Source organism: Kogia breviceps, chromosome 4, assembly GCF_026419965.1.
Source record: "Kogia breviceps isolate mKogBre1 chromosome 4, mKogBre1 haplotype 1, whole genome shotgun sequence".
NCBI classification, from domain to species: Eukaryota; Metazoa; Chordata; class Mammalia; order Artiodactyla; family Physeteridae; genus Kogia; species Kogia breviceps.
This window is the reverse complement of record NC_081313.1, coordinates 147,990,375-148,003,060: the sequence shown is the minus strand read 5'-3', so window position 1 is coordinate 148,003,060 and position 12,686 is coordinate 147,990,375. Positions and strand designations below refer to the sequence as shown.

At 46.7% G+C, this 12,686-nt stretch overlaps 1 pseudogene; it reads right to left on the bottom strand.

Moving 5' to 3' along the window:
* LOC131755514 (RNA/RNP complex-1-interacting phosphatase-like) overlaps positions 1–12,686 on the bottom strand; it is a 248,669-nt pseudogene that overhangs the window by 87,946 nt on the left and 148,037 nt on the right.

The following is a 12,686-nucleotide window of genomic DNA, read 5'->3' as shown; positions in this document are numbered from 1 at the left end:
AGCGGTTGGGAGTCTGCCTGCCGATTCAGGGGGCACGGGTTCGTGCCCCGGTCCGGGGATCCCATATGTCACGGAGCGGCTAGGCCTGTGGGCCATGGCCGCTGAGCCTGCACGTCGGGGCCGGTGCTCCGCAGTGGGAGAGGCCACAACAGTGAGAGGGCCACGTATCGCAAAAAAAAAAAAAAAAAAAAATCTTTTCTTGCTTTTCTACCAAATTCTAGCTGCAGTTGTCTTTGCTTCTACTTTTTCTGCGTAGGTCTCATATTCAGAGCCGCCTGTGGGTTTAATTATATGCAAATTGCAGGTTATTGTTTATAGAGACATACAGACACACAGCATGGAGGGTGGGTTGGGCCTTCTAGGTGCTGAATTCTGATCCTTTGCAAGATGACAGCAGTGGGGTCTTCTGGTTTCTTTCCTTATATGGTTATGCTCATAGAGCGATAAAAGTGACTTACTATATGTTTATATAGCAAGGTCTGTTTTTCATACCATGTAGTTTATATCTCTATGCATTTATATCTCTGTGCCTTTATATTTCTAATAATACGGTTATTGTTGGTATATGTTGAGACTTTGAGAATTTGTCAGGATCCTTGACCTTGTGCATTAGAGTGTTATGTTCTCAACAGTCGTGTGCCTCCCCTTCCCCCTCCCCTCTCGCGTTTTAAGCTGCTTCACCAGATTTGGAAGCTCCCTGATTCGCCTTTACTTTCCTTTCAGTGGGTAGAAGAACGGTTGGTTGGTTGGTTGGTTGGTTCTTCATTTTTCAGCTATGCTGTTAAACTAAAAATCTCTGTTAAACTCCCTTACTGTTTGTTCATGTGACTGTTCTCTTTCTTGTGTTTGACCAGTGATGCCCTGAGTTCGGGAAGATCTTTGCTGAAGAGTCTTTTCCCCTATTGTTCATCCATTGTCAGTGTTTTATGTTGACCCTGTGAAGGACATTAAAGTCCTAAAACATCTAAACCTTTTTGAATGAATTTCTTTACATGCTTTTTAGACAGATTGTTCTCTTACGAACTTTAGGTTGGGAAAACTTGAGTCTAAAAATAGCATCTGTGAAGGGTATTTTGTTCAGAAAGGTGTAAGACTTGAATCCTGTATATCCATGTTTTTAAAGATTTAGCATACTGGTTGGTAGCTTTCCATTGTCTTTTGGAATGGACATTGTCTACAAACCACCTTACAACACAGCTCACAGTATAAAGTTGTATGAACTTTGTCCCACTTAGGCTGGAAACATGCCGCTAGGACAGTTTGGAGCTGTCTTCGTGTTTCATTGTATTGTGTAATGAGGACTATACTGATCTTTCGTCCGAGCTCTGCACCAATTGGTTGGGTTAGTTGGGTTTCCTGCTTAGGGCTCAACCTTGCCAGTCTTGGTTCTCTCATCTCTAAAAAGGAGGATTGAAATAACTCCGTGACTTATCTCGGGGATGTTTGAAAGCTGAAAACAAGGGCTCAGTGCAGGATGTGACTGTTTAAACACAGTAAATGTTTCAACAGCAAAAGCCGGACAGTCCATGGACGCCATCCAAGTGTTCACATATAATAGTGCTCAGAGTCTATTTTGCCTCCTTCCTCATCCATTCATCTGATGGTCACAAGTCCCTGTGGTTTGTACCGGCCCCAAGTCTCTTGAATCTCCGCTTATTTCCATTCCCGTTGCCACAGCCAGCTCTGTCAGCGCTCCGCGGATCATGTCAGCAGCCTCCTCTGCCCCTCCCTGCCCCGACCAGCACAGCCCGTTGGACGGTCACTTCCCCTTCGTGCTCCTCCTTGGTGCGTAAAAAAGCCCAGACTTCTGAGCCTAACAGTCACAGCTTTGTGGTGTCTGGTCTGGCTTCTTCTTTCTTGTGTTTCTGGTTCTTGGAATGTGGCGTGCATATATGCCCATGCTACGTCGGGTAAGCCTGGAGTTCCTGCCCCAACTCAGCAAGACTGACGTTCCTTCAAGACACCTGCCAACCTCCTGCCCTTGTTTGTGTCTCCTGCATTGGAAGGATGCTCTTTTCCTTTGTTCTTATAAGCGTGACCCGTTTATCTCATCACAGCACCTTTTTTCTGTGTTTTCCTGTGCCGAGGGTGTCTGCTTACGTGCCTTCCCCATCAGAGCAAGGACTAAGCCCTGTTTCTCCACCTCTATCACCTGGCACCCTGCCTTGCCCTTAGAAGGTGCTCAACTACTGTCTGTTTAATGAATGGAAAGGCAGGGCTTCCTGAATTTCACAAACAGCCTGCAGTAAAGGCAGAGGTACAATCTCACATACGTGGATGTTTTAATTTTTCAAAAACTTACTATGTAATTTCATGTTTTACTAAAATTTGAAATCTTGGAGGGCTCCCAGACTCTTCTTTACATATGTGCGAAAGTGTTTGGAAAACGGTGAGCCACTGCATTCACACCAGGACAAAGGATAGTCACTGTTGTCTGGAGCACGGATAGCTGGGAGGTACTCATGGAGCGAAAACCTTGACCTTTGTATGTCTCAAGTGAGTGAACGGACGCCAGTCTGCTGACCACGTGGAGAGAGGGGAAGGGGAGATAAGGATGCAGGCCCCAGGTCAACAGGCTACGGGAGCCACAACTGGCCAATCTTTTTGTGTGTGTGTGTGTGTGTGTGTGTGTGTGTGTGTGTGTGTGTGTGTGGTACGCGGGCATCTCACTGTTGTGGCTTCTGCCGTTGCGGAGCAGAGGCTCCGGACGCGCAGGCTCAGCGGCCATGGCTCACGGGCCCAGCCACTCCGCGGCATGTGGGATCTTCCCGGACCGGGGCACGAACCCGTGTCCCCTGCATCGGCAGGCGGATTCTCAACCACTGCGCCACCAGGGAAGCCCTGGCCAGTCTTTAAGAGTAAAAGCAAAGTGGACAGACAGGGGTCTTTCCGGCCTTGGGAGATCTGTGTATGCCTTGGTGGCCTCACGTTCCTTTAGCGCCTCCGCAGTGTCCTCCTCCTTCTCCCAAACTGCTTTTGACTATTTTTGTCTTTCACAATGTGACAGCACATAATCATTTTCCTACCACCTAAAGTGAGAAAGAACAGATTTGTTCCCACGTTGCTTATGTTTACCTCCACACACCGCTTCATCCCCAGCACTGTGGCTCTGTTCTTTGCCTGCACAAGAAACAAAATTGTTCTGTTCCGTGCTAGTCTATGTTTACCTAAACATCTAATGCTGTCTCGTCACAACTTAGCAGATGCTGGAAGGTTTGGCAAGCCCTTAGGTGAACTATGTGATGTAACAAATAATTAGTCCCTTTTTTCCCCTTTAGAGCTTAAGGAGCCACTGAGACCCCGTAAAATGGACAAGACCCATTGATAATTGTCCAGCTCTGCCTAACTCCCTTGCAGGTCTGGCCTTGTATCACTCTGGGATTAATGTTTGTTGTATCGTGTTGTCTGGAAGGAAAATAAAATGAGGAAGAATTTTCTCACATTTGATCCGAATGAACAGAACTAAAAAGTGAAATGCTACTGTGTCTGCAAAGAAATCAATCACTTTAATTGCAAAGAAGATTCTCTGCCTCTGTTAGAAATTGTGCTCTTGGTAATTTAGAATCAGAATCCATGACAGTTTGTGATGAATTGGCTCCTTTTGGGCTAAAGGAGGTAAGAAGTTCTAATTACCCCTGGATTATTCCAGAGTGGGTGGAAAAGCTTGATCAAAGAGATATTGGGAGCGAGCTAGTAAAACTAGCAGTGAGCAAAGATTCATTGCATTTCTTTTTAAGAATCTAAAGAATAAAATAGTTCATTGGTTCTGACAAAAACAAGAGCCTGTGGTGTTTGAAATCCCAGAGCAAATTGGATTTTCTAAGAAAATAGGGAACTGGGCATCTGAGAAAAGTTTACGTACCCAGAAGTCCTATAGTTAGGTTATAGAAATTGGCCTTGCTTAATTGTTAGCACACGAGAATACTGACAGCCTTGCGCCTCACTTGGGGAAAAGTATGGAGTTCACACTTTGAGTGTTTAAATGTGTAAGTAATTGGCACTAAGTTGAAGGCAGTCCAAAATGTTTTATTCCAATGAAAGCATAATTTAAGTTAGTAGAAATGTACTCAGGGTCCTCCTAATGAATGAATCTACTGACCCAATCCCTTTTGGTATCCTAGCCTTTGTTTCTCTTCCGATTGCCAACAATACCTGAAGAATAGGCTGGATTTTAGGTTGACGCATTTTATTTTGAATGGTGTGTGTTGATTTTATGTATCTATATAGATGTAGATATATAGTTATAGATATATTTTCAAACTTAAAGAAAAGTTGCAAGATTAGTACAAAGAACTGTTGTATGTGCTTTACCTAGATTCACCAATTATTACTATTTAGCTTTATTTGCTTTGGCATTCACTGTCTCTCCATATATACATGTTTTTTTTTTCTCCTGAACCCCTTAAGGGTAAGGAGACATTGTGCCCTTTTCCCTGGAAATAGTGATTACTTCCTAAATGAAACAAAATTTTCTTACCAAACCACAGCACAGTGGTCTAAGTCAGAAATTTAACATTGATACTGTTGACTGATGTACCGTCCATATTCAAATTTTGCCACTTATTCCAGTAACACCCTTAATGGCTAATTTTTTCAGGCCAGGAACCAGTCTACAATCATGCGCTGCACTTAGTTCTCATGTCACTTTGGTCTAAGTATGAAGTAATTCTTCAGCCTCTTTGTTCTTCCTATTATTGAGAGTTTGTGACGAGTATAGGCTGGTTGTTGTGTAGAATGATCCTTGGTCTGGGTTTGTCCACTGTTTCCTCATGGATGTTTCATGTGATGTGCTTTGGATGGGGGTCCACAGAGGTGACAGTGTGTCTCTCTGTGCATCCTTACAGGAGCCACCTGATGGCCATCTGTCTCATTAGCATCTTGGTTAAGGTGGTGCCCACGAACTTTCTCCACTGTCAAGTTATTATTTGTCCCTTTGTACTTAATAAGTAATTTATGGAGAGATAGTTTGAGACTCAAAGTATTCTGTTCTTCATCAAACTTTTGACTTACATATCTGGTTCATAGAACCAGTAATTCAGGTGGATTTATTTGATGAAGAAGGTGAAGTGATTCTTAATGCTTACTTCCCACTAGTAGTTTTAACAAGCCACTCTTCTTTCTCCCGAAGGAAAAAAAATCCTAAAATATAAGCAGCAGAGGTGTGCAGCACAGTTCATTGACAAAAGGCAACTGTTGGAGGACATATATTCCAGGAGCTCTGAGAGTAACAAACATATTTTGAGAATGTGAACAGTAGGGGCAAGTGTGCTTTTTGGTGAATCAGGGAAGGAGGAAAAGAATCCCCTGATCGGGATATAGGGACCAACTTGCAGACTTTTCCTTCCCTGTCTAGTCAAGGTTGTTGATTTCTCAAGAGTTGTAGAAGTACAGCCCTTTGGCCACACAGACCTTTAATCTAATAACCAGATCGTGAACCACATAGCCTGATGATGCTTTAAAAGATGTGAAATATATCTATAACAATCTAAAGTGAAAGTTGCTTCTAATGACTCTAGCCCAGCAGAATAGGCCCCAAGAGAAAAGTAAAATCTTGGCTTCCATCTAGCCAGGTGAAAAGCTGTAGGCATCCCAAGAAATGAAACTTGAAGTTGAGACGTAAGAAATGTAGGAAGTTACAAGTCATTCTGGGGGAAAAAAAAATAATGATCTTATCCAGCAGAATAAAAAGCAGCTAGAGGCTGACTCATTCTTTCCTGTTCCCTTCCTCCAGTTTAAAACCATAGGTTCTTTAGGTTGAAAGTCCAGGGGTTGAAGCAGAAATCTTTAGGAGTTCTTAGGAAATGACAGGTGAGCAGGTTAATAACCTCGGATAGGAGCAATTCTGCTGTAAAACACACTGGGGAAAATACTTCTGAATTTCGAATGGATTTAAATCTAGGCAGTCTAACATATTTTCTAAAGAACTATGTTCAAATTAAGGCTCCAGCTGATGTTACCCAGTCGCCTCCCCCATTAAGCCATCTCCAGTTCTCCCAATGTCATATTGTTCAAGATATGGTGTCTTCCATGAGCAAGGTTCTTGTGCATACAGGGGCAAGACATATCAGTTAGGATTTTGTTGGTCACAATAGATAGAAACCTTGGTCCCAACTGGCTAAAGTGAACAAACAAACAACCAAAAATTATTGGTTGATGTAACTGAACAGTCCAAAGACAAGGGCCAGCCCAGATCTGGTTTACTCCAGAGGCCCATGGTGTGTATTCTTTGGAGCCTCCTTTCTAGGACTCGGCGTCTTTGTCCTCCTTCATGTCATGCTTCAGGATAACCACATTGGTGACATTGCCTCTTCAGAACAGGTCTGTAGCTCTGCTTTCCTCGCCAGAGTGTCCAGCCTCAGTCTGCTTGGGCTGCCTTAGGTCAGGTGCTCGTCCCTGTGCCCATGAGTAGGACCCGGAGGAAGGGACATGCTAACTGGCTGGAATACAACAGGACCCATCCTTGGAGCTGGGTAGCTGGCCAGTCCCACCTAAACCATATAGGAGCCTGTGCAGCTTGCCAAATAAGTTCTGCTTTTTGTTGCCTTTATGGAGCTTACAGCTTCATCAGGGAGGCAGACAAACAAATAAGCAAATGGATACAAGATACGAAGTGAAAGAACAGAGCTGTGAGAGTAAATGTCAGGGAGACACAGTCCAGACAGCGGAATGGGAAGTGACATTTGAGTTGAGATCTGAATGGTTGAGCAGGAGTTAATCAAGAAAAGAGGTTAGGGAGAGACAAAGGCCACGTGAGCATTTGGGGGAACATTTATCACTTTACTCTCTCTTAGGAGAGTTGGTGTGTGATGCTCAAAATATTGAACAACTAGTATGGTCCCCTAAAGAGGGCAAAATTACAAGTGGCCAAAAGAGGATGACTGCAGGAAAGCAGCAGCTCGCTGTAGGTGGCCACAGATGAGTGGCCCACTGCTGGGGTCTGAGGCCCACAGGGTTAGGGCTGGGGCGGAGACTGTTAACCAACTAGGATGGAAGTCGTAGATAAGTATATCAATAACTGGTATGGCAGCAGAGGCATGTACCTGCTGGATTTCAAGCCTGAGTGTACCCCCTTTTTTTCCGGGCCTCTTTCCACTACTTACTGACCACCAAACCGTCCCTATGCGATATTCAATAAATGTTGACTAAACATATAGATGGCTATATTGATAGCATGGGAAAATTTTCTGCATTCATGCCTGATTGATATTGATAGAAGATTTCGCCCCAGAGCAAATTAGCAAATGCTTCCCTAGATTCCGCAGAGCATCTCAGATGGTGATTTTCAACTCGAGGCTTCTGGGATTTGAATCAGTATCTGCCTGAGGTTTGCAGGTTGAGGGGAATCTCAGCCTGGAGACACATGTTGATTCCACGGTACAGTGTTGGAAGCCCACACGGAGTAATAAACATATAGTTGTGCTCTTTTTGAACCATGTAATACTTATTGACTTAATGGGCACGTTAAAACAAAAATCATGAGGTGAAGCGTTAACATCTTGATTCCTGTCTTTTCTTGAAGGGGGAGAAAATGTGGGCCTGCATTTCAGCATGGAGGTTTGTCTGCAGCCAGTAGAGGCCGCCTCTTTAGATGGTGTGCTCTAATTTGCTTTTCTTCCACCTTTCTCACCGTTTTCATATTTGTTCCTTACTTGCCCTTGGGTCCCGGTTCTGAAAATAGCGAGATTTGAGCTTTCTATTGGAAAACCATTGCAAGGTAAAACGAGGACGATGATCCTGGAAACCATGCTTCTGGCCTTCTCCACTGTTTTAACCCCAGCAGCAGGAGCATAAACTTTCCAGCTGTGTGAAGGACTCAGAACTGAGCTAGAGCCATCCCCAAACCAGCTGAAGTTAGTCTGTTAGCTTTGTGCAGGCTGAAAGCTTTAAGTAAGCATTTCCAGTCATACCTTCTGGTCATTTCCCTTTAGTATACCGTTTCCACCTCCAGGTTCTTCTCTTACACCCTGAGAGGCTGGCCCAGAACTAACCGAGGAGCCGCCACTTGGGTGAGTCATTGTCGTTAGCCTCCTTTTAGTCTCTTAAGCATCTCTCCTGTTTAGGGCTGAAGTCTAGTTGTATAAGATTTCAAGTAAAAACTCCCATCCGCAAGTCACTGATCCATTCATCCAACCTTACCTAGTTAGTTAGCGAAATGGGGAATCGTATTGGCAAGATCATTGTCCTTAAGCGATTTGGAGCCTAGTAGGGAAATTAAAATGCCAACATGCAGTTGTCATACTCTGGGACAAGTGCCTATCAGGTAGGGTTGCAGATAAAATACAGGACACCCGGTTAAACTTGCACGGTGTATTTGTTAAATCTGATAACCCTAGCACCGGGGAAAGTGTTGGGTGCAAGGGAACACAGGTGAGGAGGACCAGGGAAGTCTTCGTAGAAGCACTGCCATTGAGGCCAACACGAGAGGGGTTAAGCCAGAAGAGGTGGAGGATAGGGGAGGGCTCTGTGAAGACAGAATAGCACGTGTGAAGGCCCTGACTTGATAGGTGCCCCAGGAAATTCAGGGGCCTGAGGTTCAGGATGTGGGAATATGGAGGGTGGAGGAGTATGTCAGGGGAGGGGAGACTGGAGACGCGATGAAGTCCTGCCATGGAATGTGGACTGGATCCTAAGCACAAGGGGCCAGCCATTGTAGGACTTGAAGCGGCAGAGTGACGTCAGATACGCATTGGAGAAAACTCCTTGTGGCTGGAGTGTAGTGACTGATTCGAAGAGGGGGGCTGGAGACAGGAGAAGGCAGAGCGGTGCCCTGCTGCAGTAACGAGAGTGAGTGATGGCCGTGGCTGTGAGGGAGAGAGAGGAATGGATGCGCTACTTAGAGGAGGGATGGGTAGATGCGGGAGATGAGGGAAGAGAAAGGTCGCGTATGAAGGTGGTTTCCCTCAGTGGGACAGGAGACGTAGGAGAAGTGGGCACTGCGCTGCCCTTTACCTGTTTGCCTCAGGCCGGCTCCCTGCCTGTCCACTGCTCTGCTCCGTGTCACAGGGCTGATCCTGCAAACCCCATCGCCCAGATTTCCTCACCAGCTCTTTTCCAAGTAGGTTCAGCCAATGGAGAGCATTGGCCGGAGGTTGGAGGGCAGGGCGATGGGAGAAGCCAACGTATTTTCCCTCGCCCTCCGCCCTCCGCTCTCTGTTGGGGCAGCCGCAGCAGGGCTGGTGGCCGCTGTGCTCTGAGTGGCTGCCCCACCAGGCAGCCCCTCCCTCTGGGCTGCCAGCTCCTGCCTGGCAGCTGTGGCAACACCACTTCCTTCTTTGCCCCCCAGCCCAGCAGTGGGGTGGGCGTGGTTTCCTCTGCTGTGACTCTGGGATGTCTCACCATCCCATCTGGCCTTTTATTTATTTATTTTTTTTATTTTTCTTGCCGTAGGTGGGCCTCACTATCGTGGCTTCTCCCGTGGCGGAGCACAGGCTCCGGACGCGCAGGCTCACGGGCCCAGCTGATCCGCGGCATGTGGGATCCTCCCGAACCGGGGCACGAACCCGTGTGCCCTGCATTGGCAGGCGGACTCTCAACCACTGCACCACCAGGGAAGCCCCCATTTGGCCTTTTAGCTTTTTCATCACCATGTGAAATTTGTCGTATTGAACTACCTGTCACGGGCTGTTTTTCTGAGTGGACATTCAGTAATATGGACGTGTTGGATTTGAGGTGCCTTATGAGACATTTAAATGGAGACGTTTAACAGGAAGTCATATATAGATTGAAAGGTGCAGAGAGTGGTCTTGGATGGAGACAGACTTAGCTGGTGATGGAAACTAGGGGAGAGGATGAGGTCCTTGAGGGAGATGGCATAGAGGATGAAGAGCAGAGAGCCTAATACAGAGCCCTGAGAAATACCCCAAGGAAGATCAGCTCAACAAGAGACTGGGAGGGTGCCAAGAGACAGAAAACGGTCAGGAGGGTTGGATGGCGCAGAAGCCAAGGGAAGAGATTTTCAAGACAGAGACGTTGTTTAACATATAAGTCGGGGGCTTCCCTGGCAGCGCAGTGGTTGAGAGTCCGCCTGCCGATGCAGGGGACACGGGTTCGTGCCCCGGTCCGGGAAGATCCCACATGCCGCAGAGGGACTGGACCCGGGAGCCATGGCTGCTGAGCCTGCGCGTCCGGAGCCTGTGCTCCACAACGGGAGAGGGCGCAGCAGTGAGGGGCCCGCGTACCGCAAAAAAATAAAATAAAATTGAATAGAATAAAATAAAGATATAACTCGGCTTGGCGGTCACATAGATAAGGATTGAGAAGTAGTCCCCTGGACTTGTCAATGGAGAAATCATTGGGGGCTTCAAGGAGATCCGTTTCATGAGAGTAGTGGGGCAGAAACCAGATCGCAGTGTAGATGGGAGGGGAGCAATGGGGGGCAAGTCAAGAAATTGATGACAAAGGGAAAGAAGGGAGGGGTGGATAGAAGGACAGGAGAATAGAGTGGAGGAGGGCATTTCCTTGTGGCTCTTTAACTCTGGCTGGGAGGGGCCAACAGAGAAGGAGAGCGTGAAGATGTAGGAAGAGAGGGTGACATCCCGAGCCCAAGGAGGACTGGCCTCTGTCTTCAGCTCCCACCAGCTGGACGTTCCCTTTCTCTAGCTTTCCACGTAGGCTGTGGAAGTTGCCCCTTGCCTCCTTGGATCAGCTGCCCTTGATTCGTTCGTCCTTTCTTCTTTTTCAGCACATCTGGGTCATACGTTATGTGAAGACAAACAAATCACTACTGACGGTTAATTTTCTTGAAAACCCCCCCAGGCAGGTACCATTTTGGAGAACTACATATTGTGCCTCAAAAAGCCAAAGTAGCCCATTTTTCCTCTCTCATTGGGAGAGATTGCTGTTTCTTGGAGAACCCGATGAAGAGGGTGACTCGCACTTAGGAGTAACGTTGCTTGCAAAGTGCGAAAGGTGAGGTAGTTTGGCTCTGAGGCCTGAGACTTCCTGAGAGATGGCAGACTCACAGCTCCCATTTCCCTCTGACCCTGGGCTCTGAGCTCATCAAATGAGATGGTAAATGAAGTCACTGACACGGTTGAAAGGATAACTTTCTTCTCTCTTTTTCATTCAGAGCAAATTTAATGGAATTTGTATACAACATATGGATGAAATATCCATACGATGGGGCTTGACTATATCCTCACAATTCCCCTTCCCTTTTCTACATCTGGCCCCTTTAGCTCTGCAGACTTAACCCCACACCATCAACCCCCCCCAGTCGGTCCACTGAGCGTCTCTTCCTCCTTCGCATCTGGTCGTTGTCGTCACCTTGCTCTCCACTACCGCCTCCTGCGGTAGCTGTTAGGTCCAGGGAGGTTGGTTCACTGTGAGCAAGTAACTGTCAACTCCATGGACAGGTGGAAGTGACTTGGCAGCCGGAATGAGCCCACCCTGAGTTAATTATACCAATGAGGGTCAAGGAGAACGGGGATGCAGCTGGTGTGCAGAGCCCTGGCAGTTGTGAGACACATGCTCCTGAATCCACATGTTGCTCCATATCCAGCCTTGCCTTTCTTGGTTCTCTCTCTTGACTCCATCCAGGTTTCTGCTCTCCTTGTCCCTTTGGGGAGGGAGGTCAGTACCGGCCCAGGTGTAGTCCCCCAATGCTTCCTACTTCCAGGCCCTACGTAGGCTTGTATATCCACTTGCTTGGGTTGCCCTGGCATTCGTGACAAGAAGTTGAGTGGTTTCTGCCCTAGGCTCTCTTTTTCTGGCGTCCTTCCTTGCTGAAATGTCAGAGGACGCCACTGAGAGGGCATAACCGCCGGTTGACCCGAGAGCTGGACCCGGGCAGAGACTCCTCACCCCCTCCCCCGACCTTGGAATATGCATTCTGCCCACCGTTCCTACAGTGGGAACCCTTTTCAAAAACTCAGCCTTGAGAGAGGAACGTGTTCTTGAGACCATGTGGACAGTATATGTGACTGAACCCTGTTAAGGTCTCTGTGTAAACTCAAGATTCTGGCGCGTGGGTGCTGAGAGCTGTTTGCCTTTCAGCTGACCAAGGCAAGCTTTGTAAGCAGGTTCCCTTGCTTTTTGAAACTGCCACTGACTAGTCTGGAGTGGGCTACCTCTTTCTTCAGTCTCTCGTTGTCCTCTGTGTATAGGGGCCAGTTTGCACCCCAGCAGATAATCTTAATGCTTTGTTTGCTTCCAAGTATGTACAAATCAAGTAATGCTTTTGTGATGAAAGTTATACAGCATTATACAGAGAACCAAACATATACTTTCCATTACATCTTTGATGTACTAGTTGGTGTTAAATGCACATGTTTCTTCACCCGTGTTCTTTGGACTGTTTTTTTCATTCGTGTCTATTTTTCTTCAGATGATTTTCTACTAATTTATACAAATTTTTGAATCTGGATAAACTAATATCTTTGACTCTCAATTTCAGGTTGCATCCTTTGCTCTCCAACAGTCATTGAAGTGCTGTTTTCAATATGTCCAGGCAGGGATTCAAAATAACGAAAATGCTTTTGAAAAATAATGTCGTAGGTTGACAGAGTGGTTTATAGATGATAGCATAGGCTTATGGTCTTAATTCTTCTTCATAACCCTGCTTATCATGGCTGGAATTGCTGCCACATCTGTGGAGGCAGCTGGGGCCTGACTGGGCCACATGCCTCTTAGGCCCCAGCTAGTAACTGGGGCTTGTACTCACGGGGGCAGCAGGGCTCCGAGAGGGA